A 25,005-nucleotide genomic window follows, 5' to 3' on the forward strand; every position below is an offset into this window, starting at 1 on the left:
TGGGTCACAAGGCTGCAAGCACCTCTGTTGATTCTGAGGTCTCCTGGGTCATATGTTCGCCCACTGTGAGAGGGTGGGGGATCTGGGGGCAGGAGTTAGTTACAGGCACCTCCACCATGTTCAGGTTTTTTGGATCTGCAGACACCACTGCTGTGGGTTGGTGGCCTGAATTTGCGGGTGCCTCTGTAGCTGGGGGAGACTGGGGTCGTAAGGTCTGCTGCTAGTGTTATATGGCTCTTCATGGGCTCTCTTGCTGCTGCCAGGTGCACAACCTGTGCCTCCACTCTTGGGTTATCCGAGGATGCCAGCAGTGCCACTGCCAGAGGTGTTGCATTCATGATTCTTGCCACCACTGCCAGGGTCCTGGGGTCGTGTATGCAGCTCCAACTGCTATCAGGGCTGGGATCAAGCACACTAACATCTGTGTTATAGGTGTCCCAGAAGGAGAAGAGCAAGATAAAGCGGCAGAGAATCTATTTTTAGAAATAATAGATGGAAATGTCCCTAACCTAAGGAAGGAAACAGACATCCAGGTACAGGAAGCACAGAGAGCCCCAAACAAGATAAACCCAAAGAGGTCCACACCAAGACACATCATAATCAAAATGTCCAGAATTAAAGATAAAGAGAGATTCCTAAAAGCTGCAAGAGAAAGAAAAGTTACGTACAAGGGAAACCCCATAAGGCTCTCAGCTGACTTCTCAGCAGAAACCTTACAAGCTAGAAGAGAGTGGCACGATATATTTAAAGTGCTAAAAGGAAAAAAATTACAGCCAAGAATAGTCTATCTGGCAATGTTATCATTCAAAATGGAAGGAGACATCACAAGTTTCCCAGACAAGCAAAAATTAAAGGAGTTTGCCGCCAAGGAACCAGTGCTACAAGAAATGTTAAAGAAACAGATTTAAGGGGAAAAGAGAAGACCACAAAGAGGAAAAATTATCTGTTTCTATGATAAGAGGGCAATGGATATAAATGCACAAAAAAGAGGTTTGATATGATATCAAAAACATAAAATGAGGGAAGAGGGGATTTAGAGTAGATCTTTCAGACAGAGAGAAAACTAAAGAGACCATCAATTCTGTATAGAAGGAGAAAGGAAGAGAGAAGGACTACTAAAACACTGAGAAAAATTTAAAAATGGCAGTAAGTACATACTTATCAATAGCTACTTTAAATGTCAATGGACCAAATGCTCCAATTAAAAGGCATAGGGTGGCTGATTGGATAAAACAACAAGACCCATATATATGCTGCATACAAGAGACACACTTCAGACCTAAAGACACTCACAAACTGAAAGTGAAGGGATGGAAAATGTACTCCACGCAAATGGCAATAAAAAGAAAGCTGGGGTACCAATACTTATATCAGACAAAATAGACTTTAAAACAAAAACTGTAAAAAGAGACAAAGAAGGGCATTACATAATGATCAAGGGAACAATCCAAGAAGAGGATATAACACTTGTAAATATCTATGCACCCAATTTAGGAGCACTTAAATATATACAGCAATTATTAACAGACAGAAAAAGAGAAATATACAGTAACACAATAATAGTAGGGGACTTTAACACTCCACTTACATGAATGTATAGATCATCCAAACAGAATATCAATAAGAAAACATTGGCTTTAAATGACACACTAGAACAGATTGTCCTAGTAGATACATACAGAACATTCCATCCAACAACCAAAGAATACACATTCTTTTCAAATGCACATGGAATATTCCTCAGGATTGATCACATATTATGACACAAAACAAGTCTCCATAAATTTAAGAAGATTGAAATAATACCAAGCATCTTTTCTGACCATAACAGTATGAAACTGGAAATCAGCTATAGGAAGAAAATCAGAAAAGCCACAAATACATGGAGACTAAACAAAATGCTACTGAACAACTACTGGGTCAACGAAGAAATCAAAGAAGAAATCAAAAATTACCTGGAGACAAATGAAAATGAAAATACGACATACCACAATTTATGGGATACAGCAAAAGCAGTTCTAAGAGGGAAGTTTATAGCAATACAGGCCTATCACAACAAACAAGAAAAATCTCAAATAAACAATCTAACAATACACCTAAAAGAACTGGGAAAAGAAGAACAAACAAAAACCCAAATCAGTAGAAGAAGGGAAATCATAAAAATCAGAGCAGAAATAAATGAAATAGAGACTAAAAAAAATAGAAAAAATTAATAAAACCAAGAGCTGGTTCTTTGAAAAGATAAGCTAAATTGACACCCCTTAGCTAGACTCACCAAGAAAAAAAGAGAGAAGGCTCAAATAAGTAAAACCAGAAATGAAAGAGAGAAATTACAACAGACACCTCAGAAATACAAAAGATTATAAGAGAATACTATGAAAAGCTATATGCCAACCAATTTGACAATCTGGAAGAAAGGGATAAATTCTTAGAATCATACAATCTTCCAAAACTGGATCAAGGAGAAATCGAGAATTTGAATAGATCAATCACCAGTAAGAAGATAGAAAAAGTAATCAAAAACCTCCCCAAAAATAAAAGTCCAGGACAAGACAGCTTCCCTGGTGAATTCTACCAAACATTCAAAGATTTAATTCCTATCCTTCTCAAACTCTTCCAAAAAATTCAGGATGGGAGGAAGCTCCCTATCTCATTCCACTAAGCTGACATTACCCTGACACCAAAACCAGACAAGGACAACACAAAAAAAGAAATCTACAGGCCAATATCACTGATGAACATTGATGCAAAAATCCTCAACAAAATACTAGCAAATCACATACAACAATACATTAAAAAGATTATACGCCATGATCAAGTGAGATTTATTCCAAGTATGCAGGGATGGTTCAACATTCGCAAATTAATCAACATAATACAGCACATGAATAAAATGAAGAATAAAAATCACATGATCATCTCAATAGATGCAGAGAAAGCCTTTGACAAGATGCAGCATCCATTTATGATAAAAACTCTGAATAAATGGGTATAGAAGGAAAGTATCTCAACATAATAAAGGCCATATATGACAAACCCACAGCTAATATCATCCTCAATGGTGAAAAACTGAAAGCTCTCCCTCTAAGAACAGGAACCAGACAAGGATGCCCACTCTCACCACTCCTATTAAATATAGTACTGGAAGTCCTAGCCAGAGCAATCAGGCAAGAAAAAGAAATAAAAGGGATCCAAATTGAAAAGGAAGAAGTGAAACTCGCACTATTTGCAGATGACATGATTATATATATATTCTTGGAGTCTCTCAGTTTTTTCTATAGATGTGCTCACTAAACTTCTTTTGTTCTTTCTTCAGGGGAAAGTGTTAGGGTCATGTTTCTTCTCTCATTCCCACAAAGACAGGCTGGGACTGAAAGCCTCCAACTTTCTTAGGATTTTCCCTGAAGTGTTCACAATTATGCATCCTCTTCTAATCCAGCAGTGTTGAGCTGGCTCTTGATATTCATGTGCTGTCTGTGGATCCTCATGCATATGGTTTGTGAGGGAGTGTGCACCATTTGTTAAGGTGTGTGCACAGTCTAAGGTGGAGTGTGAGGCACTGGGTATGAGGGTGGTGCTCAGAGACCTGGGGGAAAATGTAACTAGTTGTGATATTCAGGTAAGTCATCCTATGAAGTTCCTGGGTGAGGCTCTCGGTAGAGACCTCAGGTCAGTTAGTAAGATCTATGCCTGAGATAATAAAGCCAGTTGCTGTAAATCCCCACCTTTTTTCCCTGCTCCTAGCTATCCCCAGACTATTCACTGGCCTCCCTATTTTCTGACTGAGAATCTGCTGTAATTCAAATTGCTTCCCCCTTTAAGTAATGTTAAATTTCTCTCTGGTTGCTTTCAAGATTTTTTTTCATGCCTTTAGTTTTCTAGAGTTTCATTATTATGTGTATTGGTATAGATTTCTTTTTTTTTTTTAATGTTTGGAATTCTCTCAGCCTCCTGAATCTGTAGGATTTTGTGTTCCACTAAATTTGTAAAGTTTTCAGCCATCATTTCTTTCAATACCTTTTCATTCCCACTTTTTTTCCTCTCCTTCTGGCATGTTGAAAGTATGAATGTTCTGTGTCTTTTGTTATTTTTTCACAGATCCCAATGGTTCTGTAATTTTTTCTACTATATTTTTATCTCTATTGTTCAGATTTGGTAGATTGTATTAATGTTGCCTCAAGTTCACTGACTATCATCTGTCATCTCCAGTCTATTATTGAGTCCTTCCAGTAAAGTTTTATTTTTTTAATTTATCTTGTATTTTTCAGTTCTCTAACTCACATTTGTTTCCTTTTGACATCTATTTCTTTGTTGGATCTTTCTAATTTTTCTTTTCTTTCAAGAGAACTTGTAATTGCTCTTTAAAGCATATTTATTATGGCTGCTTGAAAGTACTTTTCAATTAATTCCAACATCCAATTCATCTCAGTGTTGGAGTCTGTTGATTGTCTTTTCTCATTTAAGCTTTGATTTTCCTATTACTTACTATGTTAGGTAATTTTCAGTTGTATTCTGGACATTTTGGCTATTATGGTTGAAGACTGTAGCTCACATTTAAGCCTTTAATTTTAGTAGGCTGTGACCCTGCTTAGTTGTACTACACAGGGTCTGGCTTACTTTTGTGAGATTTGGTTTGCTGGTGCTTGAGGAGGTAGGAGTTTCCACTCGTCAGGCAGCCTATTGCCTCTCAGTGGGGAAAAATATTTGTTCTACAAGGATGAAGATACTTCACAGATTAGGATAATTTTTCATCCAGGGTCCCCTTTACAAATGTAGAAAGGTTGCCTTATTTTTCTTGGTGTAACAGTAGAGTCTCTGGCCTATGTGGACAAGAGGCTTCCCAGTCCTGGTCACTTCTTGTGGCAGTGGCTCCCTTTTTGGTACTGTCTGTCCATCTAGTAAATCTCAGTGAGAGAAGAAGTCTCAGTCCCAGTGGGGAAGGAGAAAATATTCATTGGCCACTTATTGTCAGTGGTTCTCCTGATGGATCTCTTTTGCCAGTGCTACTGGTCTCACTGGTATCATCAGCCAGTACCCAGTTCTATCCATGGAGGCTTAAGCGTTCCTGGGATGCCATCTATTGTTAAATTTGGCATCAGGAAATTCTGGGCTTGGCTTGCCTTCTTCTGTTTTTTGGAGGTAATAAAAATCTTGGCTGTTATATTGTTATTCCAGTACTTGGGTCAGCAAGCAGTTCACCTTCTTTTCATCTTTCATAGTTTTTATTTCATTGCCTCTTGTGTTATTTCCAAGATGTCTCATTGTACTTTTGAAGTGAAGCAAGGATAAAAGTGTTCCTGCCATCTCATTGACACCAGAAGGCTCAAACAGATTTAAAGTATATTTAATTTCTTGAAATTGAAAATAAAAATCACTGAAGAAAAAAATTTAAAGACTTAGGCAAAAGAAATATTTTGAAATCTAGTATTCTTCTGTTAATGTTTTCCAGAAATTCTTAGTTTTACATATGTTAGACTTTTATGCAAGTAATAGTGTAACAATTATTTCTGTAATGGTTCAATCCTTGTAGTATTGAAATCAATCAAAGAAACTCAAATATTACTGATTTTTGTTTCTTTTGAACTTTTTTAAACCTTTCTTAAGATTGTGAAATATAACATCCATACAGAAAAGTGTTCAAAATTATATGTACAGTTTAAATATTTTTTCAAAAGTACTAATAAACTAAAGAAAATATTTTGCTACCCTATTTTGGTGCAAATTTAAAACAACCACAACCATAGAAACATTTGTGCAAAGTCAATAGCACAGCAAAAGAGTAGTCATTTAAGTGTGTAAAGATAAAATTTAATATAATATAATATATATGTAAGTTAAAATGGTGGAGTTGAAAGTTATGAAAATCAACCCCTCTCTTAAAGCAAGAAAAAAATTTTGGAAAACTGCCTGGATCAACATTTTTGGAACTCTGGAAATTATCCCAAAATGTGCCACAACCTAGAGAGTACTTATTCAAGGAAAAAATGGCTGAATCTCAGTAAGAATAGCAATCTTTGGGGCATTTTAACTTATGATATTACCATACGTTGTTTCCCCTCCTCTTGGGGGTCTGGAAAAATAACAGGCTACATTATTAAGAACAGAGGAAGCAGAACAGTGGTGCAATTCTTCCAAAGTCACATTCCCAAAGAGTAGTCATGATCTAATCAGTTTGTTGGTCCCTGGAAGACCCTATTCAAAAGGCTTGTCTTTGCTTTGCCTGACTTGGAACTCACTTAAATGCTAGAGCTAGTCCCTGGGGACATGTCTAAAAAAGGTTTACAGGCAATTGTTTTAGTTGCTGCTGCATGAGATGATGGTATCGACCAATTATGAAGTAGACTCTGATAGACTTAAACAAAAATGTTTATTTGGGATTTGTTAGGACTGCAGCCCAGGAAAACAGATTCAAGTAGCACTTGAATTGTGTCCTGACCCTTGGAGAGGGAAATTTTTATAGTCATGGCTAACAAAGGCAAAGAGAAAAAAAAAAAACAGGAAAGTAATGTCTTTTAACAAATTCCAGTGCAAGGTAGTCATGGAGTGAGGGTCAGTTGAAACAAACCATTAAAATTTAGGACTGTAGAAAATGACCTTGACAGGAATGAAATCTCTGTCTTGATAATATGATCTTCCTTGAGAAGACTTGCAGGTGCATTTCAGAAATTTAATGAGTTCAACAGTTCATCCTGAAGGAGGAATTTGTTCCTCTCCTCTTCATGTCCACCCAGATCCATTTTACTGCCTTATATGTGAGAAACTCCATCTTTTTTTCAAGGATATTAAGAAGACGATATCAGCAAAATGGTAGATTGAGAAGCTCCAACATTGAAAAGCAAGTAAAAGGAACTTTGTGGAAACTCTGTAAAATAGTCAAAGGTATACAGAAATCAGGCAAATGACCAAAGAAGAAAAAAATCACATTGAAAATGATAGGAAGTTTCATGGCATTTTGGATTGTTCTTGCCCCACTTCCTCCGTAGTGTCTTGTTCTGCAAAAGGCGATGACAAAGTTGTCAGTTCCCCCCCATGAACTAGAATGAGCAGAGCAGACCTTATTTGCAAAATTCAAACCTGACTTGGGGCTGCCTGAAGGACTGGTCTCTGTTTTTTCTAACTCAGATCTCAGGCTTTTCCCAGCAGATGCCTAGGGCAAGCAACTACAGGTGGAGCAATAAAATAGACCACATAAGGCCCAAAGAAAAAGCTGTGGTAAACTCTGTGGGAAATTGAAAAGCAGCCATGTAGAGGAGAGAAGTCATGCTAGTGGCATAGGCAGAATCTGAAATCACCTCTTCCCATGGACAAAGCAAACTTACAACTACTCCTGGAAAAATTACCCCTCAGAGAGAACTAAAAACTGGATAAGATGAACTCCTGCAAAAAATGACAATACTGGGGCAACTAAAGACCCTGAATAGCTAAAGCAATCCTAGGAAAAAAGAACAAAGCAGGAGGCATCACAATTCCTGACTTCAAAACATACTACAAAGCAATAGTAATCAAAACAGCATGGTACTGGTACAAAAACAGACACACAGATCAACGGAACAGAATTGAAAGCCCAGAAATAAAACCACTCATATACGGACAGCTAATTTTTGACAAAGGAGCTAAGAACATACAATGGAGAAAGGAAAGTCTCTTCAATAAATGGAGTTGGGAAAACTGGACAGCCACATGCAAAACAATGAATGTGGACCTTCTACTATCGCCATTCACAAAAATTAACTCAAAATGGATCAAAGACCTGAAGGTGAGACTTGAAACTATGAAACTCATAGAAGAAAATATAGGCAACACACTATTTGACACTGATCATAAAGGAATCTTTTCAGATGACATGCCTACCCAGACTAGGGAAACTAAAGAAAAAATAAACAAGTGGGACTTCTTTATAAGATTAAAGAGCTTCTACAAGACAAATGAAATCAGAATCAAGATGAATAGACAACCCACCAGTTGGGAGAGAATATTTGCAAAACATACATCTGACAAGGTATTGATCTCCATAATATATAAAGAACTCACACAACTGAACAACAAAAAAACAAACAACCCGATCAAAAAATGGGCAGAGGAGATGAACAGACACTTCTCCAAGGAAGATATACAGATGGCCAATAGGCACATGAAAAGATGCTCAACATCACTAATCATCAGGGAAATGCAAATCAAAACAACACTAAGATACCACCTCACGCCTGTTAGAATGGCTATAATCACCAAGACAAAAAACAACAAATGTTGGAGAGGATGTGGAGAAACAGGAACCCTCATACACAGCTGGTGGGAATGCAAATTAGTGCAGCCTCTATGGAAAACGATATGGAGATTCCTCAAAGAATTAAAAATAGAGATGCCCTATGATCCAGCCATCCCACTACTGGGAATCTATCCAACGCACCTGAAATCAACAATCCAAAGAGGCTTATGCACCCCTATGTTCATTGCAGCATTATTCACCATAGCCAAGAAGTGGAAGCAACCTAAGTGTCCCTTGACTGACGATTAGATCAAGAAAATGTGGCATATTTATACAATGGAATACTACTCAGCCATAAAAAAAGACAAAATCGTCCCATTTACAACAACATGGATGGGCTTGGAGGGTATTATGTTAAGTGAAGTAAGCCAGAAAGAGAAAGATATACACTGGATGATCTCACTCATATGTGGAATATAAAACAACACATGTACAGAGAAAACTGTATTGTGGTTACCAGGGACAATGGGGGTGGGGGTGGGCACAAGGGGTGAAGGGAGACATATATATGGTGATGGACAAACAAAAATGTACAACCCAAAATTTCACAATGTTAAAAACTATTAAATCAATTTAAAAAAAAGGCTTTTCAAAAAATGGTACTGTTGAAACTGGATAAACATATGCAAAAAAAAAAAAAGAAACTGGAAGCCTACCTTACACTATGCACAAAAATAAATTTGAGATGGATCATATATCTAAAAAAAAATGACAATGCTAATTGATGTGAAAGAGGCAGAAACTCCCTTCTGCAGAGAAAAAATGCCACCATTACAAACCACAATGATTCACAGGCACCTGGGAGCAATGTAAATGTACTCAGCCTTCCCTGGAGGAGTGGGGGACTGAGCAAGGGAGCGCTCCTGCAATAGGCAATTTTTGGACCCAACACAACCGAGATGAGTGTCATAATATCTGGCTTTGCTGGCCACAAACCACAACGGGGAATATCCCCAGAAAAGCTGGGACACAAAAAATTAAAGCTGGCTCTTAAGGGGCCCATGCACAAATGCACCCATTTTGAAAGTAAGCTAAAGTCTCCAGAAAGAAAGGTGTACAGTCCTTTGGTGAAAAGAGACTCACCCTATAGGCTCTGGGTGCATCTCAGTGAGAGGTGAGACCTCTCCAGGGACTGGGACATTGGCAGCAGCCATTGTTGTGACCTGGTGTGGGCATGCTGATACAGATGCTGGCAGACACCATTGGAATTCTCCCTGTGGCCTGCTAACCCAGAATCTGCCTCACCCACTAGAGCACTGATTTAATCCAGGTCAACCAAGGCAGGTAGCCTACCCTAGGGACTGGCCCCACCCAACAACAAGCCCTTGGGCAACTTGTGGCCCTGCTAAGAAAGCTGCCTGGATTTTCTGCAGCCTGGTGACTGGGTCCATGTCTGTGGAGCAGGGTATGCATGAGGAGTAGGTGGAGAGTCTGGAGCATTGGTGGAGTGAATGGGGCTCCAGCCTTGGAGCAACTAGTTCCACTCCAAGGGGTTGAGGTACAGACATGGGACAGGACTGTGTTGACTGTGTGTGTGGCCTTGTGGGCAGCAGGGCTTATCAGTTGCAGAAGACTTGTGCTTCTCAAACTGCCACATAGGGGATCAGCCCCGCCTTCCAAAGCCTGAAACAATTGGGTGTTCCCATGCCTGAGGCCAATCCCAACCAGTTGCAATCCGCAGAGAGCTAAGAGCCTTATGGGCCAGAGGCTTATAGCAAGTGTAAACCCCTGAGCCTAACAACCAGCCATGCTGGGGACTACTAACTTAATAGAGAAACTGCAACAGAAATGTGCTATTAGACCTTGCAGCCAACTGTGCTGGGACTCCCCAAACCTAATAAAGAGACTGAAGGGCCCACAACAACTACACACAGCTGAGTCTTACAACCAGCCAGCCAGGGGGACAGCTCAGCCTCCCTGGGCACCTATGGCAAGAGCAACCATGCCACAACAGAAGGACCAACGTAGCCACACAAGGTCACTCCTGGAATATTTGCATCTGGTGATGAGAGGGAAACACACTGCTGGGCCTCATAGGGCATCACTTATATAAGGTCACCTCCCTAAGATCAGGAGATGTAGGTGACCTACCTAATACATAGACAGAAGCACAGGGAAATAAGAAAAATACAGAGGCAAAGGAATACATTCCAAGAAAGGAAACAGGAAAAAACCACAGAAAAGGAACTAAATGAAACAGAACTGAGCAATATACTCCACAGAGAGTTCAAACAAAGAGTCATAAGGATGTTCACTGATCTTGGGAGAAGAATGGATGAACTCAGTGAGAATCTCAAGAAAGAAATGGAAGATATAAAAAAGAGCCAATGAGAAATGAAGACTACACTACTAGAAATGAAAAAGTCACTACAGGGACTTAAAAGTAGATTGGAGAATACAAAAGAACAGATCACTGAAATGGATGAAAAACTAGAGGGAATCACCCAAGCTGAACAGATAAAAGAAAAACGAGTTAAAAAGATTGATGACAGTCTAAATGACCTCTGGGACAACATCAAGTGCACTAACATCCATGTTACAGGTGTCCCAGAAGGAGAAGAGAGAGACAAAGGAGGCATAGAACCTATTTGAAGAAATAATAGTTGAAAACTTCCCTAACTTAAGGAAGGAAACAGACATCCAGGTAGTGGAAGCAGAGGGAGCACCAAACAAGATAAACCCAAAGAGGACCACATCAAGACACATCATAATTAATCTGTTAAGAATTAAGGATAAAGAGAGAATCCTAAAAGTGGCAAAACAAAGACAATAAGTTACATAAAAAGGTAACCCCATAAGGCTATCAGCTGACTTCTCAGCAGAAACTTTACAGGCTAGAAGAGAGTGCCATGGTATATTTAAAGTGCTAAAAGGAAAAAACTACCAGCCAAGAATACTCTACCAAGCCAGGTTATCATTCAGAATAGAAGGTGAGGTAAAGAGTTTCAGGACAAGCAAAAATTAAAGGAGTTTATCATGAAGAAACCACTGCTACAAAAAATGCTAAAGGGACTTATTTAAAGGCGAAAGAGAAGAGCAAAAATAGGATAAATATCTATTTCCATGATAAGAGAGTAATGGATACAAATGCACAAAAAAAAAAGGTTAGATGTGATAACAAAAACATAAAATGTGGGAAGAGGGGAGTAAAAGAGTAGAGCTTGCAGATATAGATAAAACTAAAGAGACCATCAACATAATATAAACTGCTATATACATAGGTTAATATATGTGAACCCCATGGTAATCACAAACCAAAAACCTACAATAAATACACAAAAAACTAAGAGAAAGGATCCCAAACATAATACTAAAGAAAGCCATCAAACCACAAGGGAAGAGATCAAGAAAGGAACAGAGAAGAACTACTAAAACACCAAGAAAAAAAGTTAAAAACTGGCAATAAGTACATACTTATCAATAGCTAGTTTAAACATCAATGGACTAAATTCTCCAATTAAAAGGCATAGGGTGGCTGATTGGATAAAGATACAAGGCCCATAAATATGCTCCATACAAGACACAAGTCAGACCCAAATGTACTCACAAACTGAAAGTGAAGGTATGGAAAAAGATATTCCATGCAAATGGCAATGAAAAGAAAGCTGGGGTAACAATACTAATATCAGACAAAATAGACTTTAAAACAAAAACTGTAACAAGAGACAAAGAAGGGAACTACATAATAATCAAGGGAACAATCCAACAAGAAGATATAACATTTGTAAATATCTATGCACTCAATATAGGAGCACCTAAATATATAAAGCAATTATTAACAGACATAAAAGAAGAAATAGACAGTGACAGAACAATCGTAGGGGACTTTTACACTCCATTTACACCAATGAATTGATCATCCAAACAGAAAATCAATAAGGAAAAATTGGCTCTAAATGACACACTAGAACAGATGGACTTAGAAGATATATACAGAACATTCCATTCAAAAACCGAAGAATACACATTCCTTTCAATTGCACATGGAACATTCTCCAGGACTGATCACATATTAGGACTCAAACCAAGTCTCCATAAATTTAAGAAGATTGAAATAATATCAAGCATCTTTTCTGACCACAATGGTATGAAACTAGAAATCAACTATAGGAAGAAAATCAGAAAAGCCACAGATATGTGCAGATTAAACAAAATGCTACTGAACAACGATTTGGTCCATGAAGAAATCAAAGGATAAATCAAAAAATACCTGGAGACAAATTAAAATTAAAATTTGACATGCCAGAATTTATGGGATACAGCAAAAGCGGTTCTAAGAGGGAAGTTTATGGTGATGCAGGCCTATCTCAAACAGCAAGAAAAATCTCAAAAAAACAATCTAACAGTGCACCTAAAGGAAACAGAAAAAGAAGAACAAACACAGCCCAAAATTAGTAGAAGGATGGAAATAATAAAACACAGGGCAGAAATAAATGAAATAGAGACTAAAAAATATATAAAAATTTAATAAAACCAAGAGCTGGTTCTTTGAAAAGATAAATGACAAACTTTTAGCTAGACTCAAGAAGAAAAAAAGAGAGAAGGATCAAATAAGTAAAATCAGAAATGAAAGCAGAGAAATTACAACAGACACCTCAGAAATACAAGAGAGTTTAAGAGAATAATATGAAAACCTATATGCCAACAAATTGGACAATCGAGAAGAAATGGATAAATTCTTAGAATCGTACAGTCTTCCAAAACTGAATCAAGAAGAAATAGAGAGGGGCCGGCCCGGTGGCACAACTGGTTAAGTGCGCGCACTCCACTGCGGCGGCCCGGGCTTCACCGGTTCAGATCCCAGGTGCGCACCAATGCACCACTTGGCTAAGCCATGCTATGGCGGCGTCCCATATAAAGTGGAGGAAGATGGGCACGGATGTTAGCCCAGGGCCAGTCTTCCTCAGCAAAAAAAGAGGAGGATTGGCAGATGTTAGCACAGGGCTGATCTCCTTACAAAAAAAAAAAAAAAAGAAGAAATACAGAATTTGAATAGACGAATCACCAGTAAGGAGATCAAAACAATAATCAAAAGCATGACAAAAAATAAAAGTCCAAGACCAGATGGGTTCCCTGGTGAATTCTACCAAACATTCAAAGACTTAATACCTATCCTTCTCAAACTCTTCTAAAAGACTGAAGAGTAGAGGAATCTTTTTAACTCATTTTACAAAGCCAACATTACCCTGATACCAAACCAGACAAGGACAACATGAAAAAAGAAAATTACAGCCCAATATCACTGATGAACATCAATGCAAAAATCCACAACAAAATACCAGAAAATCGCATACAACAATAGATGAAAAAGATCATACAACATGATCAGGTGCCATTTATTCCAGGGGTGCAGGGATGGTTCAACATCCACAAATCAATCAATGTGATACACGACATTAATAAATTGAAGAATAAAAATCACATGATCATCTCAAAAGATGCAGAGAAAGCATTTGACAAGACACAACATCCATTTATGATAGAAACTCTGAATATAATGAGTATAGAAGGAGAGTACCTCAACATAATAAAAGCCATGTATGACAAACCCACAGCTAATATCATCCTGAATGGTGAAAAACTGAAAGCTGTCCCTATAAGAACAAGAACCAGACAAGGATGCCCACTCTCACCACTCCTATTTAACAGAGTATTGTAAGTCCTAGACAGAGCAATCAGGCAAGAAAAAGAAATGAAATAAAAGCAATCCAAATTGGAAAGGAAGAAGTGAAATTGTCATTATTTGCAGATGACATGATTTTATATATAGAAAACCCTAAAAAATCCACCAAAAATCTTTTATAAATAATAAATGAGTACAGTAAAGTTTCAGGATACAAAACCAACATACAAAAGTCAGTCTCATTTGTATACACTAACAACGAAGCCGCAGAAAGAGAAATTAACAATACAATCCCATTTTCAATTGCAACAAAAGGACTGAAATACCTAGGAATAAACTTAACCAAAGAGGTTAAAGATCTGTACACAGAAAACTATAAGACATTGTGAAAGAAATTGAAGATTACACAAAAAAAATGGAGATAGTTCAGGCTGTTGGATTGGAAGAATGAACACAGTTAAGAAGTCCATGCTTCCTAAAGCTATCTATAGATTCAATGCAATCCGTATCAAAGTTCCAACAACATTTTTCACAGAAATAGAACAAAGAATTCTAAAATTTATATGGAAAACAAAAAACCCCAAATAGCCAAAGGAATCCTGAGAAAAAAAGAAGAAAGCTGTTGGGATCACATGCCCAGCTTTCAAAATATACTATAAAATTATAGTCACCAAAACGGCATGGTAGTGGCACAAAAACAGACATAGAGATCAATGAAATAGAATCGAAAGCCCAGAAATAAACCCACACATCTATGGAGAGCTAATCTTCGACAAAGGAGCCAAGAACATACAATGGAGAAAGTAAGTCTGCTCAAAAACTGGTATTGGGAAAACTGGACAGCCACATGCAAAGAATGAATGTAGACCATTACTTTACACCATACACAAAAATTAACTCAAAATGGATTAAAGACTTGAATGTGAGACCTGAAACCTTGTAACTTCTAGAAGAAAACATAGGAAGTACGGTCTTCAATATTGATCTTTGAAACATATTTTCAAGTACCACTTCTGACTGGTCAAGAGAAACAATAGAAAAAATAAACAAATAGGACTACATCAAACTAAAAACCTTCTGCACAGCAAAGAAAACCATCAACAAAACCAAAAGACAACCTAAGAGTTGGGAGAAGATATTTGCAAACCACATATCTGATAAGGGGTTAATCTCCAAAATATATAAAGAACTCATACATCTCAAAACAACAAAACTAATAACACAATTAATAAATGGACAAAAGATCTGAACAGACATTTCTCCAAAGATGATCTACAGATGGCCAACAGGCAAATAAAAAGATGTTCCATATCATTAACTAGCAAGGAAATGTAAATTAAAACTACAATGAGATATCACTTCATGCCCAACAAAATGGCTATAATTAACAAGACAGGAAACAACAAGTGTTGGAGAGGATGTGGAGAGAAGGGAACTCTCATACACTGATGGTGAGAGTGCAAACTGGTGCAGCCACTATGGAAAATAGCACGGAGATTCCTCAAAAAATTAAGGATAGAATTGCCTTACAATCCAGCTATTCCAGTGCTGGGTATTTATCCAAAGTACATGAAAACACCAATGCTTAAAGATACATGCACCCCTATTTTCATTGCAGCATTATTCACAATAACCAAGGCTTGGAAGCAACCTAAGTGCCCATTAAGGGATGAATGGATCAAGAAGATGTGGTATATATACACAATGGAATACTACTCAGCCATAACATCTGATGAAATTCAGCCATTTGTGACATCATGGATGAATACTGAGGGTATTATGCTAAGCGAAGTAAGTCAGAGGGAGAAGATCCAATACAGTATGATCTCACTCATAAGTAGAAGATAAATACAACAACAAAGAAACACACAGAGACAGAGATTGGATTGGTGGTTACCAGAGGGGATACGGGGGGAGGAGGGTGAAACAGATGATTAGACACATGTGTGTGGTGGTGGATTATAATTAGTATTTGGGTGGTGAACATGATGTAGTCTATGCAGAAATAGAAGTATAATGATGTACATCTGAAATTTATACAATGTTATAAACCAATGTGACCACAATAAAATAAAAATAAAATAGTAAGAAAAAGAAAGCAGCCATTTATACAGGAGAATTGGAAAAGCCACACAGAAGATCCAAACAAGACACATGCTTAGAAAAGTCCTGAGAATAAGTTAAGCTTTCAAGTTGGGCTGATCCAAAGTCTTAATGAATGTGTAACTAATAGGTAGAGGACTACTCAGTATGTAATTGATCCTTAAATATCTAATTATCAACAAAATTAATCATGTTAACAATGAAACAGGAAACTATGACTCATTTAAAGGGAAAAAATAATGGCATCAGATGTACTGCACAAAGACTTTTAAAGAGTCTTAAATAGCCTCAAAGTACTAAAGAGAATCATGCATAAAGGACTAAAAGATACCATGTAAATGATACATTAGTAAAATGAGAATATCAACAGATAGAAATAATGCAAAGGAAGGAAATAGAAAATCTGGAGCTGAAAAATATAATAATTGAATAAAAATTTACTGGAGAGGTAAAATAGCAGACATGAATAGGCAGAATAAAGAATTTGTTAATTTTAATAGAGGACATTTGAAATTATCATATCTGAGGAGCAAAAAGAAAATCAAGAAAAGTGGACAGTATCTAAGGAACTTATGGGACACCATCAGCAGAACAATAAACATTACAGGAGTCCAAAAAGGAGAAGAGAGAGAAAATGACAGAGGGATTATTTGAAGAAGTAGTGGCTGAAAGCTTCCAAAATTTGAGGAAAGACAGGAATTTAAAAATCCAAAAAGTGTCAAACTCCAAGTAGGATAAACACAAAGAGATCCATACCAAGATGTTTTATAATCAAACTGTCAAAAGCCAAAGTCAAAGAATCTTGAAAGCAGCAAAAGAGAAGCAACTTTTCATGTACAAGAGATCCTCAATAAGAATATCAGCTGATTTCTCAACAGAAACCTTAATATATTTAAACTGCAGAAAGAAAAGTAAAAACTGTGAACTTAAAATTCTTTATCTTGCAAAATTGTCCTTCAAAAAATTGGAGAAATTAAGACATTTCAAAATAAACAAAAACAGAGGGAATCAATTTTTCAGGTTATAATGAAAAGATGATAGACAATAGTAACTTAAGACCATTTATTTTCAGTTTATGGCAAGTACACAGATAGAACAATCAGATAGATGATCCATAAGGAAATACAGAACTTGAAAAAAATTATAAACCAATTGAACCTAAATGCATTCACAGAACACTCCAGGTAAAAATAGAAGAAACAGTCTTCTCAAGTCCATATGCAACATTCTCCAAGGTATACTATATTTTAGGCCACACAAGTCTTAATAAATTTTAAAATATTGAAGTCATACAAAGTATCTATTCTCTTTACAGACTAATGAAACTAGAAGTCACAAATATGTAGATACTAAATAAGATACTCTTAAGCAACCACTGTGACAAAAAAGAAACCACAAGGGAAAATAGAAAATACCTTAAGGGCCGGCTCCGTGGCTTAGCGGTTAAGTGCGCGCGCTCTGATGCTGGCGGCCCGGGTTCGGATCCCGGGCACACCCCGAGGCACCACTTCTCCGTCCAACGTGAGGCCGAGTCCCACGTACAGCAACTAGAAGGATGTGAACCTATGACATACAACTATCTACTGGGTCTTTGGGGGGAAAAACTGAATAAATAAAATCTTTAAAAAAAAAAAAAAAAAAGAAAATACCTTAAAACAANTGAAACTGAGAAAAGACCATAACCGATGAGATTCAGAGAAAGGATTGCTAAGAGGGTAATTTTTAACTTTGAACAAATTTTAAAAAGAAGAATGATCTCAAATCCACAAGCCAAATTTACACACCAAGGAACAAGACAAAAATAAATTCAAAGCTACTAAAAGGAAGGGAAAAATAAAGACTAGAGCAGAGGTAAATAAAACAAAGAATATGAAAACAATAGAAAAAATGAAACCAAAAATTGGATCTTAGATCAAAAAAAAAAATACAGACATGTAGCTAGATTGACTAAGAATAAAGAGAAAAGAGTAAAATTGCTAGAATAGGAAATGAAAAGGTAGACTATGCTAACAATTTTACAGAAATAAAAAAGATTATAAATTAGTACTATGAACAATTGTACACAAATTGAATAATCTAGATGAAATTAACAAATTTCCAAAAGCACACAGATTACTTAAACTGACTCAGAAGAAATAAAAAATTTGAACAGACCTACAAGTAAGGAAATTTAATCAGTAGTCAAAAAGTTCCCAAGAAACAAAATCCTTGGACCAGATGACATCACTGGTGATTTCTACCTAACATTTAAAAAGAGTTAACACCAAAAACCTTAAAATCTTTCCAAAAAATTAAAGATTAAGGGATACTTCCTAATACAATCTAGGAGGCCAGCATTACCCTGATACCAAAGTCAGACAAGAACACTACAAGAAAAGAAATTACAGACCAATATCCTTTATAAATATTGATGCATAAATGCTCAACAAAATACTGGCAAACAGAATTCAGCAGTATATTAAAAGCGGTATACACCACGACTAATTGGGATTCATTCTTGTAATGCTAGGGCGGTCCAACATATGAAAATAAATTAATGTAATACACCACATGAACAAAGTGAAGGAATAAAAACACATGATCATCTCAATAAGTGCAGAAAAACATTTGACAAAATTTAACACCATTTCATGATAAAAACACTCAACAATCTAGGAATAGAAGGAAACTACTTCAACATGATAAAGATCATACATGAAATAAGTGCAGAAAAACATTTGACAAAATTTAACACCATTTCATGATAAAAACACTCAACAATCTAGGAATAGAAGGAAACTATTTCAACATGATAAAGATCATATATGAAAAACCCACAGCTAACATCAGTCAATGTTGAAATATTAAACTCTTTTCCTCTGAGATCAGGATCAAAACAAAGATGCTTACTTTTGCCACTTTAGTTCAACAGTATTGGAAGTGCTAGAAAGAGAAAATATGCATTAAGAAGAGCCATCCAAATTGGAAATAAAAAGAAATAAAATTATCTTAGTTCATAAATGACATAATTTTTTATGTAGAAAACGCTGAAGATTCCAGACAAAAAATAGTTAAAACTCATGAATAAATTCAGCAAAATTGTAGGATACAAAATCAATACACAAACGTCAGTTGTATTTCTTTTTTTTGTAAGATTTTATTTATTTTTCCCCCCAAAGCCCCAGTAGATAGTTGTATGTCATAGCTGCACATCCTTCTAGTTACTGTATGTGGGACGCGGCCTCAGCATGGCCGGGGAAGTGGTGCACGCCCGGGATTCAAACCCTGGCCGGAGAAGCGGTGCGCACCCGGGATCCGAACCCGGGCCGCCAGCAGTGGAGTGGGCGCACTTAACCGCTAAGCCACAGGGCCGGCCCTGTATTTCTATACACTCATAACATTTCCATTACCAAAAATTAAAATACTTAGGAAAAAGTTAATCAGAGGCAAAAGACTTGAATACTGAAAACTATGAAACAATGCTTTAGAAAATTAAAGAAAATAGTTATGCCTTTTTGGATATGATACAAAAGATGAACCCCATGAAAGCAATAATTGATAAGTGGGGCTTTATTAAAATTAAAAACTTCTGCTCTGCAAATATCAAGAGAATTAGACTTTAAGCCACAGACTGGGAAAAAATATTTGCAAGACAGATATGATGAAGGGCTGTGATCCGGAATATACAAAGAACACTCAAAACTCAACAATAAGAAAACAAACAACCCAATTAAGACATGGGCAAAAAAACCATAACAAATATTTCAGCAAAGAAGATATACAGAGGGCAAATAAGCATATAAAGAGATGGTCCACAGCAAATGTCATCATGGAAGTACAAATAAAAACAACAATGAGATACCACTAAACACTTATTAGAATGACGAAAATCCACAACACTGACAATACCAAATGCTGAAGAGAATGTGGAGTAACAGGAACTCTCATACATTGTTAGCGGGAATGCAAAAGGGTACAGCCTCTTTGGAAGACAGTTTGTCACTTTCTTACCAAACTAAACATACTCTACCCTATGATCCACCAATTGTGCTCCATGGTATTTACCCAAAAAAGTTGAAAACTTATGTCCACACTAAAACATGCACACAGATGTTTATAGCAGCATTATTCATAATTTCTAAAACTTGGAGGCAATCAAGATGTCCTCCAGTAGGTGAATGAATAAATAAACTGTGGTACATTCAGACAGTAGAATATTTTTCAGTGCTAAAAATAAATGAGTTATGAAGCCATGAAAAAACATGGAGGAACTTTAAATACATATTACTATGTTAAAGAAGCCAATCTGAAAATGCTACACACTCTACCCTTCCAAGTATATGACATTCTAGAAAAGACAAACTATGGAGACAGTAAAAAAAGATCAGTGCTTGCCAGAGATTATAAGAGGGGTAAGGATGAATAGGTAGAGCACAGAGGAATTTTAGAGCAGCGAAAATACTCTATATGATATTATAATGTTGGATATATGTCATTATACATTTGTCCAAACTCATAGAATGTACAACACCAAGAGTGAACTGTAATGTAAACTATGGACCTTGGATGATTATGATGTATCAATGTAGTTATATCCTTGGTAAAAACTGCCATTCTGGTGAGTGATGTTAATGGGGGAGGCTATGCATCTGTGGGTGTATGGGAAATCTCTATACCTGCCTTTCAATTTTGTTGTCAACCTAAAACTGCTCTTAAAAAATAGTCTTAAAATATTAAAGATAAATAGAATGAAATTCAGAGTTTATGTACTGGAAGATTTAATATTGTTAAGATGCTAATACTACTCAAAGTGATCTACAGATTTAATGCTATCCCTATCAAAGTACCAGAGAAGTTTTGCAGAAATAGAAAAATCCATTATAAAATTTATATGAAACCTCAAGGGATTCCAAATTGCCATAATGGTCTTAAAAAACAAGAACAAAATTGGAGGTCTCACCCTTCCTGATTTTAAAAGTTATTGCAAATCTACAGTAATCAAAACAGTGTGATACTGGCATAAAGATAGACATATAGCCCCATGGAATAGAATATAGAGCCCAAGAATAAACACTCATCTATATTATCAAATGATTTTCAACATGTATGCCATGGCCATTTAATAGGCAAAGGACAGTGTTTTTAATTAATGATGTGAGGAAAAAAAGATATACACACACAAAAGAATGAATCTGGACTTTTACCTTATACCATATACAATTAACTCAAATTGCATCAGAAAACTTAAATGCAAAATCTGAAACTGTAAATCTCTTAGAAAAACACAGAGAAAGCTTCATGATATTGGAATTCTCAATGATTTATTGAATATGACACAAAAACACAAGCAATTAAATAAATAATAGATATATAGAATTTCATCAAAATTAAAAACTTTTATGAATCAAAAGAGACTATCAATAAAGTGAAAATGTAGCCCACACAATGGACGTAATTGTGAGAAAATATTTGAAAATCATATACATTATAAGGGGTTAATATCTAGAATAAAGGGCACTTAAAACTCAACAACAACAACAAAACAACCCAATTCAGAAATGGATGAAGGACTATAACAGACATCTCTCCAAAAAAGACATACAGATGATGAATAAGCACAGGAAAAGATGGTTAACATCACTAATATCAGGGAAATGCAAATCAAAACCAAAATGAGATACCACTTCCAACTAATTAGCCATTAAGTTGACTATTATCAAAAAAATATAATAAATTTTGCTAAGAATGTAGAGGAATTGGAACTCTTGTGTTTTGCTGGCTGGAATTTAAAATGGTGCAGCCACTGCAAGAAAACAGTATGGCCGCTCCTCAAAAAATTAAACAGAATTATCATAGGACCTAGCATTTCCACTTCTGGGTATACCCCCAAAATAATTGAAAGCAGAGACCTGAACAGTTATTTGTAAAGCAAAGTTCATAGCAGCATTATTTACAATAACCAAGATGTAGCAACAATCCAAATGTCCAATGACAGACAAATGCATAAACAGATGTGGTGTATACATACAATGGGATGTTATTCAGGCTTAAAAAGGAATTAAGTTCTGATACATTCTACAACATGGATGAACCTTGAAAATATTATGCTAAGTGAAACAATTCAGACACAAAAGGACAAATAGCATATTATTTCACTTAAATGAGGCTCCTAGAGTATTAATATTCATAGATTCAGAAAGTATAAAGGTAGATTTCAGGATCTAGGGGAGGGAAAAATGGGGAGTTATTGTTTAATGGGTACAAAGTTTCAGTTTGTGAAACTGAAAAAGTTCTGGACATGGGTGGTGGTAATGATTACACGACAATGTGCACGCACTTAATGCAACTGAGTTGTACACTTAAAAATGGTTAAGATGGTAAATATTAGCATATTTTACAATATTAAAAAAGGATATTAAGAAAATACTATGAAAAACTTTATGGCAATAAATTTGACACCTAGATGAAATGGACAAAGTCCCTGAAAAATAGAAACTACCAAAACTTACTCAAGAAGTAATACATAATATGAATAACCTTATAGCTATTAAATAAATAAAAATTGTAATGAAAAACTTTCCCATAAACAAAACAACAGGCCCAAATTAATTCACTGGTAACTTTTAGCAAACATGTAACACCAAATCTACTCTAACTTGTCCAAAAAATTGAAACAGAGTGAATACTTCTCTAATCATTAACTGAGGCCAACATTACCCTGATGCCAAAACCAAAGACATTACAAGAAGAGGAAACTGCAAATCAGTTATATATATATATAGATCCCACATGAACATAGTTGTAAAATTATGAAACAAATCTTAGCAAGTTGAATCCTACAATATATTAAAAAGATAAAAAATCATGACCAAGTGGGATTTATCTCAGGAATGTGGGGTTATATTAACATTTAAAATCAGTCAGGGAGAGGAAGTCAAGATGTCGGTGTAGGCAGACTCTGATCTCACCTCCTCCCACGGACATAGCCAATTTACAGCTACTTGTGGAAAAATTACCCCTGAGACAGAACTGAAAACTGGATAAGAGGAATTCCTGCCACAACAGACAATCCTGACTGAGGTAGAAGAGGCAGAAACTCCATTCTGGAGACGAAAAACGCCACCTTCACAAGACGCAACGCCTGACGGCCACCCGGGAGCAGCCCACAGGTACCCAGCCCTCCCTGGAGGCATAGGGCCCTGAGCTGGGGAGCGCCACTGCTGTGGGCATTTTGTGGACCCAGCACAATCGAGACGGGTGGCATAATATCTGACTTGGCCAGCTACTAAAACAATGGGGACTACCCCCAGAAAACCCGGTTCACAAAGAAATTAAAACCAGTTCTTAAAGGGCCCATGCGCAAACTCCTCCATTTCAGAAAGCAACCTGGGATCACCAGAAAGAAAGGTGTACAGTGCTTTGGTGAAAAGAGACTCATCTGATAGGACCTGTGTGCATCTCGGTGAGAGGTGAGACCTCTCCAGGGACTGGGACATTGGCAGCGGCCATTGTTGTGGCCTGGTGTGGGCGTGCTGGCACAGACACAATTGGAGTTCTCCCTGGGGCCTGCTAGCCCAGGGTCTGCCCCACCCACTAGAGCACCCATTTAATCCAGCTCAGCCAGGCCAGTCAGCACACCCTAGAGACTGGCCCCACTCAACAACAAGCCCTTGGGCAACTTGTTGGCCTGCATAGATTGGTGACTGGATTCTCTGCAGCCTGGCAACTGAGTCGACTTCAGTGGGGCAGGGCATGCACAAGGAGTGGGTGGAGAGCATGGGGCAGTGGTGGAGTGTGTGGGGCTCCTGACGTGGAGAGACTGGGTACGCTTCAGGAGATCAGGGCACGCACAGGGGACAGGACTCTGTTGACTGTGTGTGGACCTGTGGGCGGCACATCATGTCAGCTGCAGAAGACTTGTGCTTCTCAAAGACCCACATAGGGGGTTTGACCCACCCTTGAAAGCCTGAAACAATTGGGTGCTCCCGTGCCTGAGGCCAGCCCCACCTAGCTGCAATCCTCAGAGAGCTGACAAGAGACCTAAAGGCTGGAGGCTTATAGCAATTGTAAGGCCCTGAGCCTAACAACCTGCACGCTGGGGGCCTACTAACTTAAAAGAAATACTGCAACACAAATGTGGTATTAGAACTTGCAGCCAACTGTGTTGGGGCTCCCCACACCTGATAAAGAGACTGAAGGGCCCACAGCAACTACAAGCAGCTGAGCATTATAACAGCTGGCAAGAAGCAAAACTCACCTAACCTGGGCGCCTACAGAGAGAGCAAACAGACCACAAGAGAAGGACACACGAGCCCACATAGGGGTCACCGCTGGAACATTGAGACCTGAGGGAAGCACATGGCAGGGCTCGTAAGCCATCACTTACATAAGGTCACCTATCCAAGAGCAGGAGACGTAGCAGACCTACCTAATACGTAGACACAAGCACAGGGAAAGAGGCAAAAGGAAGAGGCAAAGGAATACATTCCAAGTAAGGGAACAGGACAAAACACCAGAAAAGGAACTAAGTGAAACAGAAATGAGCAACCTACTCGACAGAGATTTCAAACAAAGAGTGTTAAGGATGCTCACTGATGTGGGGAGAAGAATAGATGAACTCAGTGAGAATGTCAACAAAGAAATGGAAGATATAAAAAAGAACCAATCAGAAATGAAGAATACAATACTGGAAATGAAAAATTCACTAGAGGGACTCAAAAGCAGAGTAGAGGATACAGAAGAATGGATCTGTGAGCTGGACAAAAGACTAGAAGAAATTATCTAAGCTGAACAATTAAGAGAGAAAAGAATTAAAAATAGTGAGGACAGTCTAAGGGACCTCTGGGGCAACATCAAGCGCACTAACATCCGTGTTACAGGTGTCCCGGATGGAGAAGAGCGAGACAAAGGGGCAGAGAATCTATTTCAAGAAATAATAGATGAAAACTTCCCTAACCTATGGAAGGAAACAGACATCCAGGTACAGGAATCACAGAGAACCCAAAACCAGATAAACCCAAAGAGGCCCACACCA

At 37.4% G+C, this 25,005-nt stretch overlaps 1 protein-coding gene across 1 annotated transcript in view; it reads right to left on the reverse strand.

Moving 5' to 3' along the window:
* Positions 1-6,348: 6,348 nt before the first annotated feature.
* LOC147911906 (endogenous retroviral envelope protein HEMO-like) overlaps positions 6,349-25,005 on the reverse strand; it is a 45,978-nt gene continuing 27,321 nt past the window's right edge. Inside the window, exon 4 of the transcript XR_015550475.1 lies at positions 6,349-6,862. The gene's annotated coding sequence lies outside the window, so the exon portion shown is untranslated. The remainder of the gene's footprint in view (positions 6,863-25,005) is intronic.

This window comes from Ceratotherium simum, chromosome X (genome assembly GCF_057802395.1).
Source record: "Ceratotherium simum simum isolate JZ-2026a chromosome X, ASM5780239v1, whole genome shotgun sequence".
Lineage (NCBI taxonomy): Eukaryota > Metazoa > Chordata > Mammalia > Perissodactyla > Rhinocerotidae > Ceratotherium > Ceratotherium simum.